The 18,145-nt window shown below is 45.8% G+C and overlaps 1 protein-coding gene across 1 annotated transcript in view; it reads left to right on the top strand.

Moving 5' to 3' along the window:
- ERGIC2 (ERGIC and golgi 2) overlaps nt 1-18,145 on the top strand; it is a 66,899-nt gene that overhangs the window by 9,948 nt on the left and 38,806 nt on the right. The gene's annotated exons all lie outside the window — the stretch shown is intronic.

The raw sequence follows: 18,145 nt of genomic DNA, 5'->3' as shown, positions 1-18,145 counted from the left end.
CTACGTGCAAAGCACTGTTCTAAGCCTTTGTATCCTCTGCTTTTCGTCTAGCTTTTCCCAGCTTCTCTGGCTTCTAAGGAAGGAGCAGCAGGCTGATTTCAATACCGGGGGAAAGGACTTTCTTTGATTGTTTTGCCCTGACAGCTCGGTGTCTCGGCCAGTTAATAATAATAATAATAATAATAATAATAATAATAATAATAATGGCATTTACTAAGCGCTTACTACATGCAAAGCACTCTTCTAAGCCTTTGTATCCTCTGCTTTTCGTCTGGCTTTTCCCAGCTTCTCTGACTTCTAAGGAAGCAGCAGCAGGCTGATTTCAATACCAGGGGAAAGGACTTTCTTTGATTGTTTTGCCCTGACAGCTTGGTGTCTCGTCCAGTTACTTAATAATAATAATAATAATAATAATAATAATAATAATGGCATTTACTAAGCGCTTACTACATGCAAAGCACTGTTCTAAGTGCTGGGGAGGTTGCAAGGTGATCAGGTTTTCCCATGAGGGGCTCACAGTCTTCATCCCCATTTGACAGATGAGGTAACTGAGGCACAGAGAAGTTAAGGGACTTGCCCAAACTTGCCACACAGCTGACAATTGGCAGAGCTGGGATTTGAACCCATGACCTGTGACTCCAAAGCCCACGCTCTTTCCATTGAGCCACGCTGCTTTCCATCTTCAGATACCTCTGGTACTTCCAGCGTACTTTTTTCCTGAGTTCTTTTTGAAGGGCTAAGATTGAGAAGTTTTCATTTTGGCCGTTTGTTTATAGGCTTGGCGGCTAAACTCTAAATCATCATCAATCGTATTTATTGAGCGCTTACTATGTGCAGAGCACTGTACTAAGCGCTTGGGAAGTACAAATTGGCAACATATAGAGACAGTCCCTACCCAACAGTGGGCTCACAGTCTAAAACTCTAAATGCCAAATTACCTAAGGCAGAGCGAGATTAATGGGATCAGTCCATCAGTGGTATTTATTGATTGCGTCCCCTATGCAGGGCACTGTAATAATAATAATTATATTTGTTAAGCTCTTACTATGTGCCAAGAACTCTCAAGTGCCGGGGTGGATACAAGCTAATCAGGTTGTCCCACCTGGGACTCGCAGTCTTAATCCCCATTTTACAGATGAGGTAACTGAGGCACAGAGAAGTGACTTGCCCAGGGTCTCACAGACAGGTGGCGGAGCCGGGATTAGAACTCACGTCCTCTGGCCCCCGAGCCCGTGCCCTTTCCACTAAGCCACACTGCGTCTCTAAGAAAAGGCATTAGCAGCAGGAGCTACACATGAGGTTCTCCCACGTGGGGCTCACAGTCTTAATCCCCATTTTCCGGATGAGGAGCAGAGGCGCGGAGAAGTGAAGTGACTTGCCCAAGGTCACACAGCAGACAAGCGGCGGAGCTGGGATTAGAACCCAGGTCCTCTGAGTCCCAGGCCTGGGCTCTTGCCGCTGGCCGTGCTGCTTCTCCGTGCTAAATTCATTCAATTGTATTTATTGAGTGCTTACTGTGTGCAGAGCACTGTACTAAGCGCTTGGATGCTTAGAGGACATTAGCAGATGTGCGGTTGATGCAGTAGGGAGGCTAATGAGATGAGTCCCGGAAAGCTTCCTGGAGGAGATGTAGTTTTATTAGGCCTTTGAACATGGGGAGGGTAGTGTTCTGCCCTATAGGAAGCAGGCGGGAAGCGAGGGGGGAGAAGGAGAGAGATGAGACTGAGGTACAGTGAGTAGGTTGGTGTTCGTATTATTAATCGTATTTATTCATTCAATCGTATTTATTGAGCGCTTACTGTGTGCAGAGCACTGTACTAAGCACTTGGGAAGTACAAGTCGGCAACATATAGAGACGGTCCCTACCCAGCAACGGGCTCACAGTCTAGAAGGGGGAGACAGACAACAAAACAAAACATATGGACGGGTGTCAAGTCGTCAGAACAAATAGAATTAAAGTTAAATAATAATGATGGCATTTATTAAGCACTTACTATGTGCAAAGCACTGTTCTAAGCGCCGGGGAGGTTACAAGGTGATCCGGTTGTCCCACAGGGGGGCTCACAGTCTTAATCCCCATTTTACAGATGAGGGAACTGAGGCACAGAGAAGTTAGTTGACTTGCCCAAAGCCACACAGCTGACAATTGGCAGAGCTGGGATTTGAAGCCATGACCTCCGACTCCAAAGCCCGGGCTCTTTCCACTGAGCCACGCTGCTTCTCAAATGCACATCATTAACAAAATAAATAGAATAGTAAATATGTACAAGTACAATAAACAGAGTAATAAATCTGTACAAACATATATACAGGTGCTGTGGGGAGGGGAAGGAGGAGAGGAAAAAGGGGGCTCAATCTGGGGAAAAGGGGGATTATTGAGCATGTACTGTGTGCAAAGCACTGTACTAAGCGTGTTAGAAGAGCCAAGAATGGGAGGGCTGGGTGGTGGTGGGAGAGGAGCGAGGGTGCCTTCAGTGGGAAGGAATTCCTGTTGGAGAGCAACTTATTTTCTCATCCGTGCCAATGGGTAAATGTAAAATAAAGGTAAATGTCAATAAAAGGTAAAGGTAAATGTAAAATAAAAGGTTTTTCTTGAGAGGTAAATCCGGACAACGTGCATTTTAAACACACCGGGTCAGATCCTGCGTGGGAAGCTAGTTGGTGGATCGTCCGGACACGAGGGGAAGTAGTTTAGAGAGTAATCTTGATGATGATAGTCGTGGAATTTGTTAAGCACTTACTATGTGCCAGGCACTGTACTACGCGTTGGCGTGGTTATAAGCAAATTAGCTTGGACCCATCCCCTGTCTCACCTGGGGCTCCCAGTCCAGCGCTCAGAACAGTGCTTTGCACGTGGTAAGCGCTTAACAAATACCCTCATCATCTTAATCCCCATTTTCCAGGTGAGGTCACTGAGGCCCAGTGAAGTGACTTGCCCCAGGCCACACAGCAGACAAGTGGCGGAGCTGGGATTAGAACCCAGGCCCTAGTGGCTCCCAGGCCCGGACGCTATTCATTCATTCAGTCGTATTTATTGAGCACTTTCTGTGTGCAGAGCACTGTACTAAGCGCTTGGGAAGTCCAAGTTGGCAACATATAGAGACGGTCCCTACCCAACAGCGGGCTCACAGTCTAGAAGATCCATTAGGCCTTTCTTTTTCTCCGATGGCCTGAAGGGATTTAGGAGCTTTCAAAAGCCTCTGATTTCAGTCATTCTTTCTCGTATTTATTGAGCGCTTACTGTGTGCAGAGCAATCAATCAATCAATCATATTTATTGAACGCTTACTGTGTGCAGAGCACTGTACTAAGCGCTTGGGAAGTACAGATCAGCAACAGAGACGGTCCTTACCCAACAACAGACTTACAGTCTAGAAGGGAGGAGACAGACAACGAAACAAAACATGGAGACAGGTTTCAAAACCTGATTTGCAACTAACAAATAGTGTATCATGTTAGAGTACTCTGTCATTTAGCCATTATCTTTAATTATATATGCAAGCATGTATATATATGTTTGTACATATTTATTACTCTATTTTACTTGTACATATCTATTCTATTTATTTTATTTTGTTAGTATGTTTGGTTTTGTTCTCTGTCTCCCCCTTTTAGACTGTGAGCCCACTGTTGGGTAGGGACTGTCTCTATATGTTGCCAACTTGGACTTCCCAAGCGCTTAGTACAGTGCTCTGCACACAGTAAGCGCTCAATAAATACGATTGATGATGATAATGATGATGATGATTAGCGTGCAGCATTTATTTATCTTCCTGAGGGCCACTTTCCGTTTATTCACCCCACCCTCAGCCCCACAGCCTGTCAATTCATATCCATAGCTTATGTATTTATATTCATGCCTGTGTCCCCCTCTAGACTGTAAGCTTCTGGTGGGCAGGAAATGGGTCTACCAACATTATTATATTGTACTCTGCCAAGCATCTAGTACAGGGCTGTGCACTTTATAAATAATCGGTTGATCGAGGGCCAAAGGAGAGGGCATGTGAGGATTACATCCCGGCACTCAGTTTCCATTTCTCTGGTTAATTTCAGGTCATACTACTTGGCAACAACCAGATAAGGAGGATTACAACCCCGTCACTCAGTTTCCACTTCCCTGGTTCATTCATTCAATCGTATTTATTCATCATCATCATCAATCGTATTTATTGAGCGCTTACTGTGTGCAGAGCACTGTACTAAGCGCTTGGGAAGTACAAGTTGGCAACATATAGAGACGGTCCCTACCCGACAGCGGGCTCACAGTCTAGAAGAGGGGGACGGACAACAAAACAAAGCATGTGGACAGGTGTCAAGTCATCAGAACAAATAGAAATAAAGCTAGATGCACATCATTAACAAAATAAATAGAATAGTAAATATGGACAAGTAAAATAGAGTAATAAATCTGTACAAATATATATACAGGTGCTGTGGGGAGGGGAAGGAGGTAGGGCGGGGGGGAATTGGGAGGAGGAGAAAAAAACGGGGGTTCAGTCTGGGATAATAGTGGACCTCATTCGGTTGTCACAGCTTCTTAGCAGGGGGAAGCAGTGTGGCTCAGTGGAAGGAGCATGGGCTTTGGAGTTAGAGGTGATGGGTTCAAATCCCAGCTCTGCCACTTGTCAGCTGTGTGACTTCGAGCAAGTCACTTACCTTCTCTGTGCCTCAGTTGCCTCAGTTACCTCATCTGTAAAATGGGGATTAAGACTGTGAGCCCCCCGTGGGACAACCTGATCACCTTGTAACCTCCCCAGCGCTTAGAACAGTGCTTTGCACATAGTAGGCGCTTGAATGAATGAATGAGGTGATCAGGTTGGCCCACATCTCTCTGACCCTGGTCTCAGCTCCATTCATTCATTCCATCGTTCATTAATTAATAATAATGATGGCATTTTTTAAGCGCTTACTATGTGCAAAGCACTGTTCTGAGCACTGGGGAGGTTACAAGGTGATCAGGTTGGCCCACAGACGTGCTCACAGTCTTTATCCCCATTTTCCAGATGAGGTAACTGAGGGTCAGAGAAGTGAAGTGACTTGCCCAAAGTCACCCAGCTGACAATTGGCAGAGCCGGGATTTGAACCCATGACCTCTGACTCCAAAATCCCGGGGTTTTTCCACTGAGCCATGCTTCTTCTGTGATTACTGTTTAGGATGCCTGGAAGGTCTAGGCAAATGCATCCTACAAATTGCCTGATTTTTGCATCTTGCCGTGCACGGCATATTGCCAGAACCAAGAATTACAATAAAACATCATAATGTGTACTGACATATGCAGAGTGTGTTTTTCATGAACACATACATTGCAGGAGATAAGTTCAACCCCTTTGAAATAAGCACCCTTTTGAACAAAAGCCAGTGGAAACCGTGAAAATGATTTGCCTGAAGTTATTTGAGACAAAGGTTATGTGGGCCCTTTCCCACTGATTATAAACAGTCTAAAAAATAAATGCCAGAGAAAACCCCCATCACGCTGAATAGTCTTTTTAGTGGTTTTGGATGGCTAAAAGGCCGGTCTCAAGAGGCCGTAAATAGATTGTCATATGAAAAATCACCCTCTTTAAATAAATAATAAATAACTCCAGATGCTGTAAATGCCGAATTTATTTCTGTCGTCCTAAGTTTCGTATGCCCTGGCCCGGGGACTTTTTATTAAATCGTACAGTGTTTTGTCTCTCCTGATAGTATCAGGTCTTCCTCTTTTGTAATTTACTACTGCATCAGTCAATAAATGGTATTTTTCAAGGGCTCGTTGTGCGCAGAGCACTGTACGAAGCGCTTGGGGGAGTCCAGTACTAAAGAGTTGGTAGGCATGTTCCTTGCCCTAAAGAAACGAACAGACTAGAAGGGGAGACAAGCATTAAAATTAAAGGCGGGCAGTGGAGTATGACGATATTTCTGTGAGTACTGTGGGGCTGGAGTGGGTGTTAATTGAATACTGTAGTGTGCTTGGAAAGATCTCAAGAGCAAGGTCAAACCCTCTGCCCAGGAGAGAGCATGGAATAATAATAATTATATTAGTGCTTTGAATAATAATAATATAATAATAATGATGATGATGTCATTTATTAAGCACTTACTATGTGCAAAGCACTGTTCTAAGCACTGGGGAAGGTTACAAGGTGATCAGGTTGTCCCACGTGGGCTCACAGTCCTAATCCCCATTTTACAGATGAGGTAACTGAGGCACAGAGAAGTGAAGTGAGCACCCTCCTTCCTCTCCCCATCCCCCCGCCTTACCTCCTTCCCCTTCCCACAGCACCTGTAGATATGTATATATGCTTGTATGTATTTATTACTCTATTTTATTTGTACCTATTTATTCTATTTATTTTATCTTGCTAATATGTTTTGTTTTGTTGTCTGTCTCCCCCTTCTATTGAGCGCTTACTATGTGCAAAGCACTGTACTAAGCGCTTGAGAAGTACAAGTTGGCAACATATAGAGACGGTCCCTACCCAACAGCGGGCTCACAGTCTAGAATGTTCTTGGCCAAAAGTCTGGGCCCTATGGTAGCCTGCTAGACTGTGAGCCTGCTGTTGGGTAGGGACCGTCTCTAGATGTTGCCAACTTGTACTTCCCAAGCGCTTAGTACAGTGCTCTGCACCCAGGAAGCGCTCAATAAATGCGGTTGAATGAATGAATGAATGAAAGGGACTTGCCCAAAGTCACACAGCTGACAAGTGGCGGAGCCGGGATTTGAACCCATGACCTCTGACTCCAAAGCCCGGGCTCTTTCCACTAAGCCAAGCTGCTTTAAGTGCTTACTTTGTGCCAAGCACTGTACTCAGCACAGGGGCAGATACAGGATAATAAGGTCATCATCATCATCATCATCAATCGTATTTATTGAGCGCTTACTGTGTGCAGAGCACTGTACTAAGCGCTTGGGAAGTACAGGTCCTACATGGGGCTCCTAGTCTCAGTAGGAGACTAGGTACCGTGCTTTCCCGTGTGCTTTGTATAGTGCTTTGCACACATTTTAAGCGCTCAGTAAATATGAATGAATGAATCCGCATTTTTGCGGATGAGGGAACTGAGGCACAGCAAAGTTGAGTGACTAGACTGGAAGCTCCATTCATTCATTCATTCAGTCGTATTTATTGGGCGCTTACTGTGTGCAGAGCTCTGTACTAAGCGCTTGGGAAGTACAAGGCAGGAAACGTGCCTACCAACTCTGTTGTATGGAACTCTCCCAAGCGCTTAGTACAGTGCTCTGCCCACAAAAAAAAATTCAAAAAATTCGATTGATTGATTGCACAGGGCCACGCAGCAGTGAAGTGGCAGAGCGGGGATTAGAACTCAGGTCCCCCAACCCCCGGGCCCCTGCTCTCTCCAGCGGGCCGCACGGCCTCCGAGCAAGGGAAGCGGCGTGGCTCAGTGGCAAGAGCCCGGGCTTTGGAGTCAGAGGCCGTGGGTTCAAATCCCGGCTCCGCCACTTGTCAGCTGGGTGACTTCGGGCAAGTCACTTCACTTCTCTGGGCCTCAGTTCCCTCCTCTGTAAAATGGGGATGAAGACTCTGAGCCCCTCGTGGTACAACCTGATTACCTTGGATCTACCCCAGCGCTTAGAACAGTGCTTTGCACATAGTAAGCGCTTAACAAATACCAACATCATTATTATTATTATCATTATTATTATTATTATTATTATTATTTGAGACTTCCTAGTGGAATTCAGTCCAAGCTCTGGCCCCACCAGACCCTTTTCGCGTCCAAGATGAAGCGAAATCTCACACGTTGGAACCGTTGATGAGAACTGGCCATGGAACTGAGGCATCCATTGATAGCGTCTTTCACCTCCTGCTTGTTCATTCCTCTGATAATCAGGGTTTTTTTTATGCTAGCCCCTCAACCCTCTAGGCAAATAACTCTCCCCCTCGTCCCCCTCTCTATCCCCCCCATCTTACCTCCTTCCCTTCCCCACAGCACCTGTATATATGTATATATGTTTGTATATATTTATTACTCTATTTACTTATTTTGCGTGTACATATCTATTCTATTTATTTTATTTTGTTAGTATGTGTGGTTTTGTTCTGTCTCCCCCTTTTAGACTGTGAGCCCACTATTGGGGTAGGGACCATCTCTATATGTTGCCAACTTGTACTTCCCAAGCACTTAGTACAGTGCTCTTCACTCAGTAAGCGCTCAATAAATACGATTGATTGATTGATTATTGGGTAGGGACTGTCTCTATATGTTGCCAACTTGTACTTCCCAAGCGCTTAGTACAGTGCTCTGCCCACAGTAAGCGCTCAATAAATACAATTGATGATGATGATGATAACTCATTCCCCGTTGGACAAAAAAAGATCTCAAGGAATCAGTGCCTCCGCTCTCCATTTCCAGTAAACTGAAATATTCCATTCAATAAAATTTTCTACTGGCAAGGTGGTAGCTGGTTGTCCTCTGTTTTAGAATACCTTACCAATCAAAAGAAGAGAGTAAACACAGACCAACAGATCCAGTATGTCATTTTAAAAGTAACAGCTCTACTTGAGTGTTTGCAGTGGGCCACTCGTAAATTCGGGTAATAGGCCAATAATCCAGTTTTGTGTAAAAAGAAGCAAATGCTACATATTCATGGGTTCTAATCCCAGCTCTGCCACTTGTCAGCTGTGTGACTTTGGGCAAGTCACTTAACTTCTCTGGGCCTCAGTTCCCTCATCTGTAAAATGGAGATTGACCGTGAGCCCCACCTGGGACAACCTCATCATCAATCGTATTTATTGAGCGCTTACTGTGTGCAGAGCACTGTATTAAGCGCTTGGGAAGTACAATTTGGCAACATATAGAGACAGTCCCTACCCAATAGTGGGCTCACAGTCACAACCTGATTACCTTGTTTCTACCCCAGCGCTTAGAACAGTGCCTGGCACTTAGTAAGCGCTTAACAAATGCCAGCATTATTATTATTATTATTATATTCAGTCTTCCATTCCAGGCACAGATTGGTTCCTGGGGTGACAAAAAAACAGAACCCGGATGAAGGAGGTTTGCCCAGAATGAATACCAACTCATCCAGTCTTTTAGACTGTGAGCCCACTGCTGGGTAGGGACTGTCTCTGTGTGTTGCCAACTTGTACTTCCCAAGCGCTTAGTACAGTGCTCTGCACACAGTAAGCGCTCAATAAATACGATTGATGATGATGATGATCCAAAGCTCCGAGTTTGCCGTTATCCGTGCTTAGCCCATCAATTGTATTTATTGAGCGCTTCTTGGGCGCAGAGCATTGTACTACTACTACTACTAATAATAATGGCATTTGTTAAGCACTTACTATGTGCAAAGCACTGTTCTAAGCGCTGGGGGGATACAAGGTGATCAGGTTGTCCCGCGTGGGGCTCACAGTCATCATCCCCTAGGACAATAAACAAATGCAGTCCCTGCCCACAACGAGCTTACAGTCTAGAGAGGGATTTGGCCAGACTGACAAACCTGGTGTCTCCGGATTTGTAGCGCGTACAGATGCAGCCTTGACTATGCAGGTGTAAGAATTCATTCATTCATTCAGTCGTATTTATTGAGCGCTTACTGTACGCAGAGCACTGTACTAAGCGCTTGGGAAGTACAAGTCAGCAACATATTCATTCATTCAATCGTCTTTATTGAGTGCTTACTGTGTGCAGAGCACTGTACTAAGCACTTGGGAAGTACAAGTTGGCAACATATAGAGACAGTCCCTACCCAACAGTGGGCTCACAGTCTAGAAGGGGGAGGCAGAGAACAAAACAAAACATATTAACAAGCTAAAATAAATAGAATAAATATGTACAAATAAAATAGAGTAATACGTACAAACATATATACATAAATACAGGTGCTGTGGGGAGGGGAAGGAGGTAAGGCGGGGGGGAGGGGGAGGAGAGGGAAATGAAGGAGGAGGCTCAGTATGGGAAGGCCTCCCGGAGGAGGTGAGCCCTCAGTAGGGCCTTGAAGGGAGGAAGAGAGCTAGCTTGGCGGATGTGCGGAGGGAGGGCATTCCGGGCGAGGGGGAGGACGTGGGCCGGGGGTCGACGGCGGGACGCGCGAGAACGAGGCCCGGTGAGGAGATTAGCGGCAGAGGAGCAGAGGGTGCGGGCTGGGCTGGAGAAGGAGAGAAGGGAGGAGAAGTAGGAGGGGGCGAGGGGATGGACAGCCTTGAAGCCCAGGGTGAGGAGTTTTTGCCTGATGCGTAGGTTGATCGGTAGCCACTGGAGATTTTTGAGGAGGGGAGTAATATGCCCAGAGCGTTTCTGGACAAAGACAATCCGGACAGCGGCGTGAAGTATGGATTGAAGTGTGGAGAGACAGGGATGGGAGATCGGAGAGGAGGCTGATACAGTAATCCAGACGGGATAGGATGAGAGCTTGAACGAGCAGGGTAGCGGTTTGGATGGAGAGGAAAGGGCGGATCTTGGCAATGTTGCGGAGCTGAGACCGGCAGGTTTTGGTGACGGCTTGGATGTGAGGAGTGAACGAGAGAGCGGAGTCGAGGATGACACCAAGGTTGTGGGCCTGTGAGACGGGAAGGATGGTAGTGCCGTCAACAGAGACGGGAAAGTCAGGGAGAGGGCAGGGTTTGGGAGGGAAGACAAGGAGTTCAGTCTTGGACATGTTGAGTTTTAGGTGGCGGGCGGACATCCAGATGGAGATGTCCTGAAGGCAGGAGGAAATGTGAGCCTGGAGAGAGGGGGAGAGACCGGGGCAGAGATGGAGATCTGGGTGTCATCAGCATAGAGGTGAGAGTTGAAGCCGTCGGAGCGAATGAGGTCACCAAGGGAGTGAGTGTAGATAGAGAACAGAAGGGGACCAAGCACTGACCTTTGAGGAACCCCTAGAGTAAGGGGATGGAAGAGGGAGGAGGAGCCTGCAAAAGAGACTGAGGCATATAGAGACGGTCCCTACCCAGCAACGGGCTCACAGTCTAGAAGGGGAAGACAGAAAACAAAACATGTAGACAGGTGCCAAAATCATCAGAAAAAATAGAATGACATCTCTCCCATGTGCTAATGAATCTCCATTTTGCAGGGGAGGGAACTGAGGTACAGAGAAGCCAAGCAACTTGACTTTAAACCCATCATAGACAGGAAATGTATCTACTGAGTTGGTACTTGTATCCAGTGCTTAGAACAGTGCTTGGCACATGATAAGCGCTTAACAAATACCATCATTATCACGATCATTATTATTATTATTATCTACCCAACCTTCAACCCCACGGCGCTTAAGTATGTAACCTCGGCACTGAAAGCTCGTTGAGGGACCGGGAGTATGCCTCCCGTATCTGTTGTTGTGTGCCCTCCCGAGTGCTTAGCACAGTGCTGTGTGCACAGTAAGCACTCAAATACGGTTGGTCCATAACTTAGGTATGTGAACGGGTCTCTCCCCTTCCAGACTACCGGCTCTTCATGGGCCATTCTAACTGTGAGCCCACTGTTGGGTAGGGACTGTCTCTATATGTTGCCAACTTGTACTTCCCAAGCGCTTAGTACAGTGCTCTGCACAAAGTAAGCGCTCAATAAATGATTGATTGATTAATTGATTAATGATAACAATGGCATTTATTAAGCGCTGGCTATGTGCCAAGCACTGTTCTAAGCGCTGGGGGAGATACAAAGTAATCCGGTTGTCCCACGTGAGGCTCACAGACTTAATTCCCATTTTACAGAGGAGAGAACTGAGGAATAGGGAAGTGAAGAGACTTGCCCAAAGTCACCCTGCTGGTAAGTGGCGGAGCCGGGATTCGATCCCGCGACCTGTGACTCCCAAGCCCGGGCTCTTTCCACTCCCGGATGCTTAGTACAGTGCTCCGCACACAGGAAGCGCTCCATAGGTACCACTAATTGATTAATTGTCAGTAATCTGACGTAAAAAGTGGAGCTAACTGCCAGAGGTGTAGTGTTTTTGGAACGGTAAAGCTGATTTTAAGATCGTAGTGTTGTATGGTTTTGACTGGAACATCACCTTCATATAGGTTCATTTGCGTATCTAGTGGTTTGTTCAATCAGTAGTATTTATTAAGCACTTAACTGTGTGCAGAGCATTGTAATAATAATAATAATGGCATTTATTAAGTGCTTACTATGTGCAAAGCACTGTTCTAAGCGCTGAAGCACTGTTCTAAGCGCTGACTAATAATGATGATGGTATTTGTTAAGCGCTTACTCCGTGCAAAGCACTGCTCTAAGCGAGGTTACAAGGTGATCAGGTTGTCCCACAGGGGGCTCACAGTCTTAATGCCCGTTTTTCAGATGAGGTAACTGAGGCACGGAGAAGTGAAGTGACCTGCCCAAAGTCACGCAGCTGACAATTGGCGGAGCCGGGATTCGAACCCATGACCTCTGACTCCAAAGCCCGGGCTGTTGCCACTGAGCCACTGCTGCTTCTCATTGTACTAAGTGCATGGGAAGGTACAGTCAGTGAATAGCATTTATTGTGTGCTTGGGCTGGTGAATCTAGACTGTGAGCCCGTTGTTCGGTAGGGATTGTCTCTGTTGCCGAATTGTACTTTCCAAGTGCGTAGCACAGTGCTCTGCACACAGTAAGCGCTCAATAAATATCATTGAATGAATGAATGAATCAATCAATCAATCGTATTTATTGAGCGCTTACTGTGTGCAGAGCACTGTATTAAGCGCTTGGGAAGTACAAGTTGGGAACATATAGAGACGGTCCCTACCCAACAGCGGGCTCACAGTCTAGAAGGGGGGGGGGGAGTCTACAATATAGTTTGCAGACAGCGATCCCTGTCAACAAGGAGCTTTCTGTTATATTGTAGTCATCAAGCAATTGTTTTTGTAGAGTGCTTACTGTGTGCAGAGCACAAGCAGCGTGGCTCAGTGGAAAGAGCACGGGCTTGGGACTCAGAGGTCGTGGGTTCTAATCCCGGCTCCGCTACTTGTCTGCTGTGTGACCTTGGGCAAGTCTCCCCACGTGGGACAACCTGATTACCTGTATCTGCCCCAGCGCTTAGAACAGTGCTTGGCACACAGTAAGCACTTAACAAATGCCAACATTATTATTATTATTACTAAGTGTTTGGGAGAGTACAACACAATGAAACACATATTCCCTGCCCACGTGCTCCCCAGCTCTTAGTACAGTGCTTTGCACATAGTAAGCACTCAATAAATACCATTGACGGATTACTGAGAGCGGTTATCAGCTTTCCATTGCTTTAAGGTCTGTAGTATCTCCCACCAAATAGTCGGGGCCGCCGGTCCCTCATCACCAAACTGTTAAGATGACTGCGAAGACAATGCAGTTTGATCAGATCCAGAAACCCGTTTTAAACAAAATCTGAACTAAGTACAATGTCATCTATAACCGAAATCACGAAAGTGTTTATTCTCCCTGCGTGAGCTTCACGGTTCGTCTTGTCCAGGGTCTGGTTTTGAAATTTGGTGCTATTACTTTATTTATTTATTTATTTATTTTACTTGTACATATCTATTCTATCTATTTTATTTTGTTAGTATGTTTGGTTTTGTTCTCTGTCTCCCCATTTTGGACTGTGAGCCCACTGTTGGGTAGGGACTGTCTCTATATGTTGCCAATTTGTACTTCCCAAGCGCTTAGTCCAGTGCTCTGCACACAGTAAGCGCTCAATAAATACAATTGATTGATTGATTTTGCATTTCCTTGGCTCATTTAGCTGTTTTTTTGACAAATGTGAATGAGAATCAGTCAGCGGTTGCTATTGAGCGCTCACTGTGTGCAGAACACGGTACTAAGCTTTGGGGAAAATACAGTATTACTAGAGTTGGTAGATGTGATCCCTGCCCACAAGGGGTTTGCAGTCTACAGTCTAATCCCGGCTCCTCCACTTGTCTGCTGTGGGGTCTTGGGCAGGTCACTTCACTTCTCTGTGCCTCGGTTCACTCATCTGGAAAATGGGGATTAAGACTGTGAGCCCCATGTGGGATAGGGACTGTGCCCAACCTAATTTGCTTGTATCCACCCCAGCACTTAGTTCAGTGCCTGACCCACAGTAAGCACTTTATAAATATAATAATTGTAATACAGATTGAAGGGTAGAAACTAGGCAGGGAATGCTATTTGACTTTTAAATCGGTCTGATTGTTTGCTCTGCTTAAAAAAGAAGTAGGAAAGCATTTTTATGGAAAAATTGGACTTTGAACAGAGAACAGTGTGTTCTTGACATTAAAACATTTCGTTCAGTTTGAGTTCATTTTAAAGTCAGACAGAGAGAAACAGCGTGGCCTAATGGATAGAGCAGGGGCCTGGGCGTCAGAAGGAGCTGGGTTCTAATCCCAGCTCTGCCACTTTTCTGCTGTGTGACCATGGGCAAGTCACTTCACTTCTCTGGGCCTCTGTTCCCTCATCTGTAAAATGAGGATTAAGGCTGTGAGCACCATATGGGACAGGGACTCTGTCCAACCTGATTACTTTGTATCTTCTTTAGAGCTTAAAACAATTCCTTGGAACATAGTAAGCGCTTAACAAATACCATAAAAATATATAGGTATAGGTTCATTCAATCATTTATTGAGCACTGACTGTGTGCAGAGCACTGTACCAAGCGCTTGGGAAGTACCAGTCGGTTGTGTCAACCAAAAGTTATCCTATAAAGGTCAGATCTAGGAATATTTATAGGTGTACCAATCTCCTGCCTCCAGCCACTTCAGCCTGTTTATCATCCTAAAGTGTCGTATAGAACCCACGTCTCCCCTTCCTCAGATCCTCTGATGTCTATCTGTTTGGCTCCATCTCACCTCAAAACCCCAGACTCGAATTAAAGGCTGCCTATTAGCCGTGCCTGTTAAATAGCAGTGAACCTTCTCGTTGTCATTCTCACTGTGCCCCTGTCCAACCCATTGTATATGCCTCTCCCCCTACCTTAGCACCAAAGGTTCCAATTCCTCTTCTCTTCAGTGGTATTATCCTTACGGATTATCTCTGTGCAGAAACGCTCTGGGCGTGTTACTCCCCTCCTCAAAAATCTTCAGTGGCTACCAATCAATCTGCGCATCACCCTGGGCTTCAAGGCTGTCCATCCCCTCGCCCCCTCCTCCCTCCCCTCCCTTCTCTCCTTCTCCAGCCCAGCCCGCACCCTCTGTTCCTTCGCCGTTAACCTCCTCACCGGGCCTCGTTCTCGCCCGTCCCGCCGTCGACCCCCGGCCCACGTCCTTCCCTTGGTCTGGAATGTCCTCCCTCCGCACGTCCGCCAAGCTAGCTCTCTTCCTCCACAGTTTTAGACTGTGAGCCCACTGTTGGGTAGGGACTGTCTCTATATGTTGCCAACTTGGACTTCCCAAGCGCTTAGTACAGTGCTCTGCACACAGTAAGCGCTCAATAAATACGGTTGATTGATTGATTCCTCCCTGGGCAAGTCACTTTGCTTCTCTGGGCCTCAGTACTCTCCCAAGCATTGAGAGAAGTGCTCAGCACACAGTAAGCACTCAATCAATACGATTGATTGACTCTGTCTCTCAGGCCCATGCTCTATATTGTAGTCTCCCAAGCGCTTAGCCCAGTGCTCCGCACACAGTAAGCACTCAGTAAATACGATCGAATGACCGACTGACCCTGTCTCCCAGACCCAGGCTCTTTCCCTTAGGAAAGAGCTGCTTCTCCAGCAAAAATGTGATTTCACTGGACTTGAAGCAGTCGCATCCTGTCCGCAGTTTTCCCAACGGGGTCGTTTCTGCCCCTTCAAATCTGACAGACCATTACTGTCTCTCCCCTGCATATTTATTACTCTATTTATTTATTTATTTTACTTGTACATATCTATTAATAATAATAACAATAATGATGGCATTTGTTAAGCGCTTACTATGTGCAAAGCACTGTTCTAAGCGCTGGGGGGGATACAGTGTGATCAAGTTGTCCCACGTGGGGCTCACAGTTTTAATCCCCATTTTTGCAGATGAGGTAACTGAGGCTCAGAGAAGTTAAGTGACTTGCCCAAGGTCACACAGCAGACGTGGTGGAGCCGGGATTCGAACCCATGACCTCTGACTCCAAAGCCCGGGCTCTTTCCACTGAGCCATGCTGCTATTCTATTTATTTTATTTTGTTAATATGTTTGGTTTTGTTCTCTGTCTCCCCCTTCTAGACTGTGAGCCCACTGTTGGGTAGGGACTGTCTCTATATGTTGCCAACTTGTACTTTCCAAGTGCTTAGTCCAGTGCTCTGCACACAGTAAGTGCTCAATAAATACGATTGATTGATGGATTGATTCAAAGCCCTACTGAGAGCTCACCTCCCCCAGGAGGCCTTCCCAGACTGAGCCTCCTTTTTCCTCTCCTCCTCCCCTTCCCCCACCACCCTACCTCCTTCCCCATCTCAGAGCACTTGTATATATATTTGTGCAGATTTATTACTCTATTTTACTTGTACATATTTACTATTCTATTTATTTTGTTAGTGATGTACATGTAGCTTTAATTCCATTTGTTCTGACGATTTTGACACCTGACTACATGTTTTGTTTGGTTGTCTGTCTCCCCCTTCTAGACTGTGAGCCCGTTGTTGGGTAGGGACCGTCTCTATGTGTTACCGGCTTGTACTTCCCAAGCGCTTAGTGCAGTGCTGTGCACACAGTAAGCGCTCAATAAATATGATTGAATGAATGAATGATATTTATTGAGCGCCTACCATGTGCAGAACACTCTACTAAACGTGTGGGAGAGTACAGTACATCAGTTTTGGCAGATACATTCCCTGCCCACAACGAGCTTGTGGTCTAGAAGTCTGCATTTCCTTCTAGCTGAAAAAACAAAAGATGAGGGTAATTTTGAGAAATAGTCTCCGATTTCCGCCTCTTGGACGCCCCATCAATCAGTCGTGTCGATTGGGAACTGATTGTGTTGACAGCAATTATACTGAATGCTTGGGAGAATATAATACAGTAGCGTTGGTAGACACAGTCCCTGTCCTCAAGGAGTTTACAGTCTAGTGAGGGAAGCCCATATTAAATTCAGTTCCAGTTAGGGGAAATGGTGGAGTATGAAGATATGTGGAAGCAGTGTGGCTCAGTGGAAAGAGCCCGGGCTTTGGAGTCAGAGGTCATGGGTTCAAATCCCGGCTCCGCCACTTGTCAGCTGTGTGACTTTGGGCAAGTCACTTCACTTCTCTGTGCCTCAGTGACCTCATCTGTAAAATGGGAATGAGGACTGTGAGCCCCCCGTGGGACAACCTGTTCACGTTGTAACCTCCCTAGCGCTTAGAACAGTGCTTTGCACATAGTAAGCACTTTATAAATGTCATTATTATTATTATTATTATGTCTGTAAGTGCTCGGGGTTGGGGGGGTATATCAAAATGCACAGATTCAAGTTTATCAAACCACACCCCCTTTTCCATTCAGCAGTATTTATTGAGTGCTTACTGTGTGCAGAGAACTGTACTAAGCACTTGCTAAGTACAAGTCGGCAATATAGCGACAGTCCCAAAGCCCTCCCGAAAAGTCACCTCTCAGGTAGACAATTCCTTAACTAACCGCCGCCTCTGTACTAAATGTCATCACATCTGACACCTCTCTAGCCCTCTTGGGTCCTGGCTTAACTAGAGGAGGGCTTTGCTTGGAGATTGTTAAAAGATTAGATGACCACATGGAGAAATGAGCTCTTTTTTCTTTTTACATGGTCATTTTTCTCTGTGGAATACCCGTCCTTGAATGGATCTAAGTGTCGTGTTCTGCACCCTAGGAATGCTCTTTTGAAGTCTGTTTCATTCATTCATTCATTCAGTCGTATTTATTGAGCACTTACTGTGTGCAGAGCACTGTACTAAGCCCTTGGGAAGTACAAGTTGGCAACATATAGAGACGGTCCCTATCCAACAGTGGGCTCACAGTCTAGAAGGGGGAGACAGAACAAAACAAAACATATTAACAAAATAAAATAAATAGAATAAATATGTACAAATAAAATCAATAAATGAATAGAGTAATAAATACGTACAAACATATATACATATATACAGGTGCTGTGGGGAGGGGAAGGAGGTAAGGCGGGGGGGAGGGGGAGGAGGGGGCTTCGTTGTTTATCCAAAAGTTTTTGCAGAATATACCCCGGACATCATGACAGTGTCCTATTAAAATAACAGAAGAAAGAAAGACTCGAGCCAGCGATGGATACAGAAGGGAATAAAGTAGGGATAATCATCAGGGATTAATGTTGAGTGGAAAAG

Source organism: Tachyglossus aculeatus, chromosome 2 (genome assembly GCF_015852505.1).
Source record: "Tachyglossus aculeatus isolate mTacAcu1 chromosome 2, mTacAcu1.pri, whole genome shotgun sequence".
NCBI classification, from domain to species: Eukaryota; Metazoa; Chordata; class Mammalia; order Monotremata; family Tachyglossidae; genus Tachyglossus; species Tachyglossus aculeatus.
Note: the sequence above shows the minus strand (reverse complement) of the source record. Positions and strands in the feature narration are given on the sequence as shown.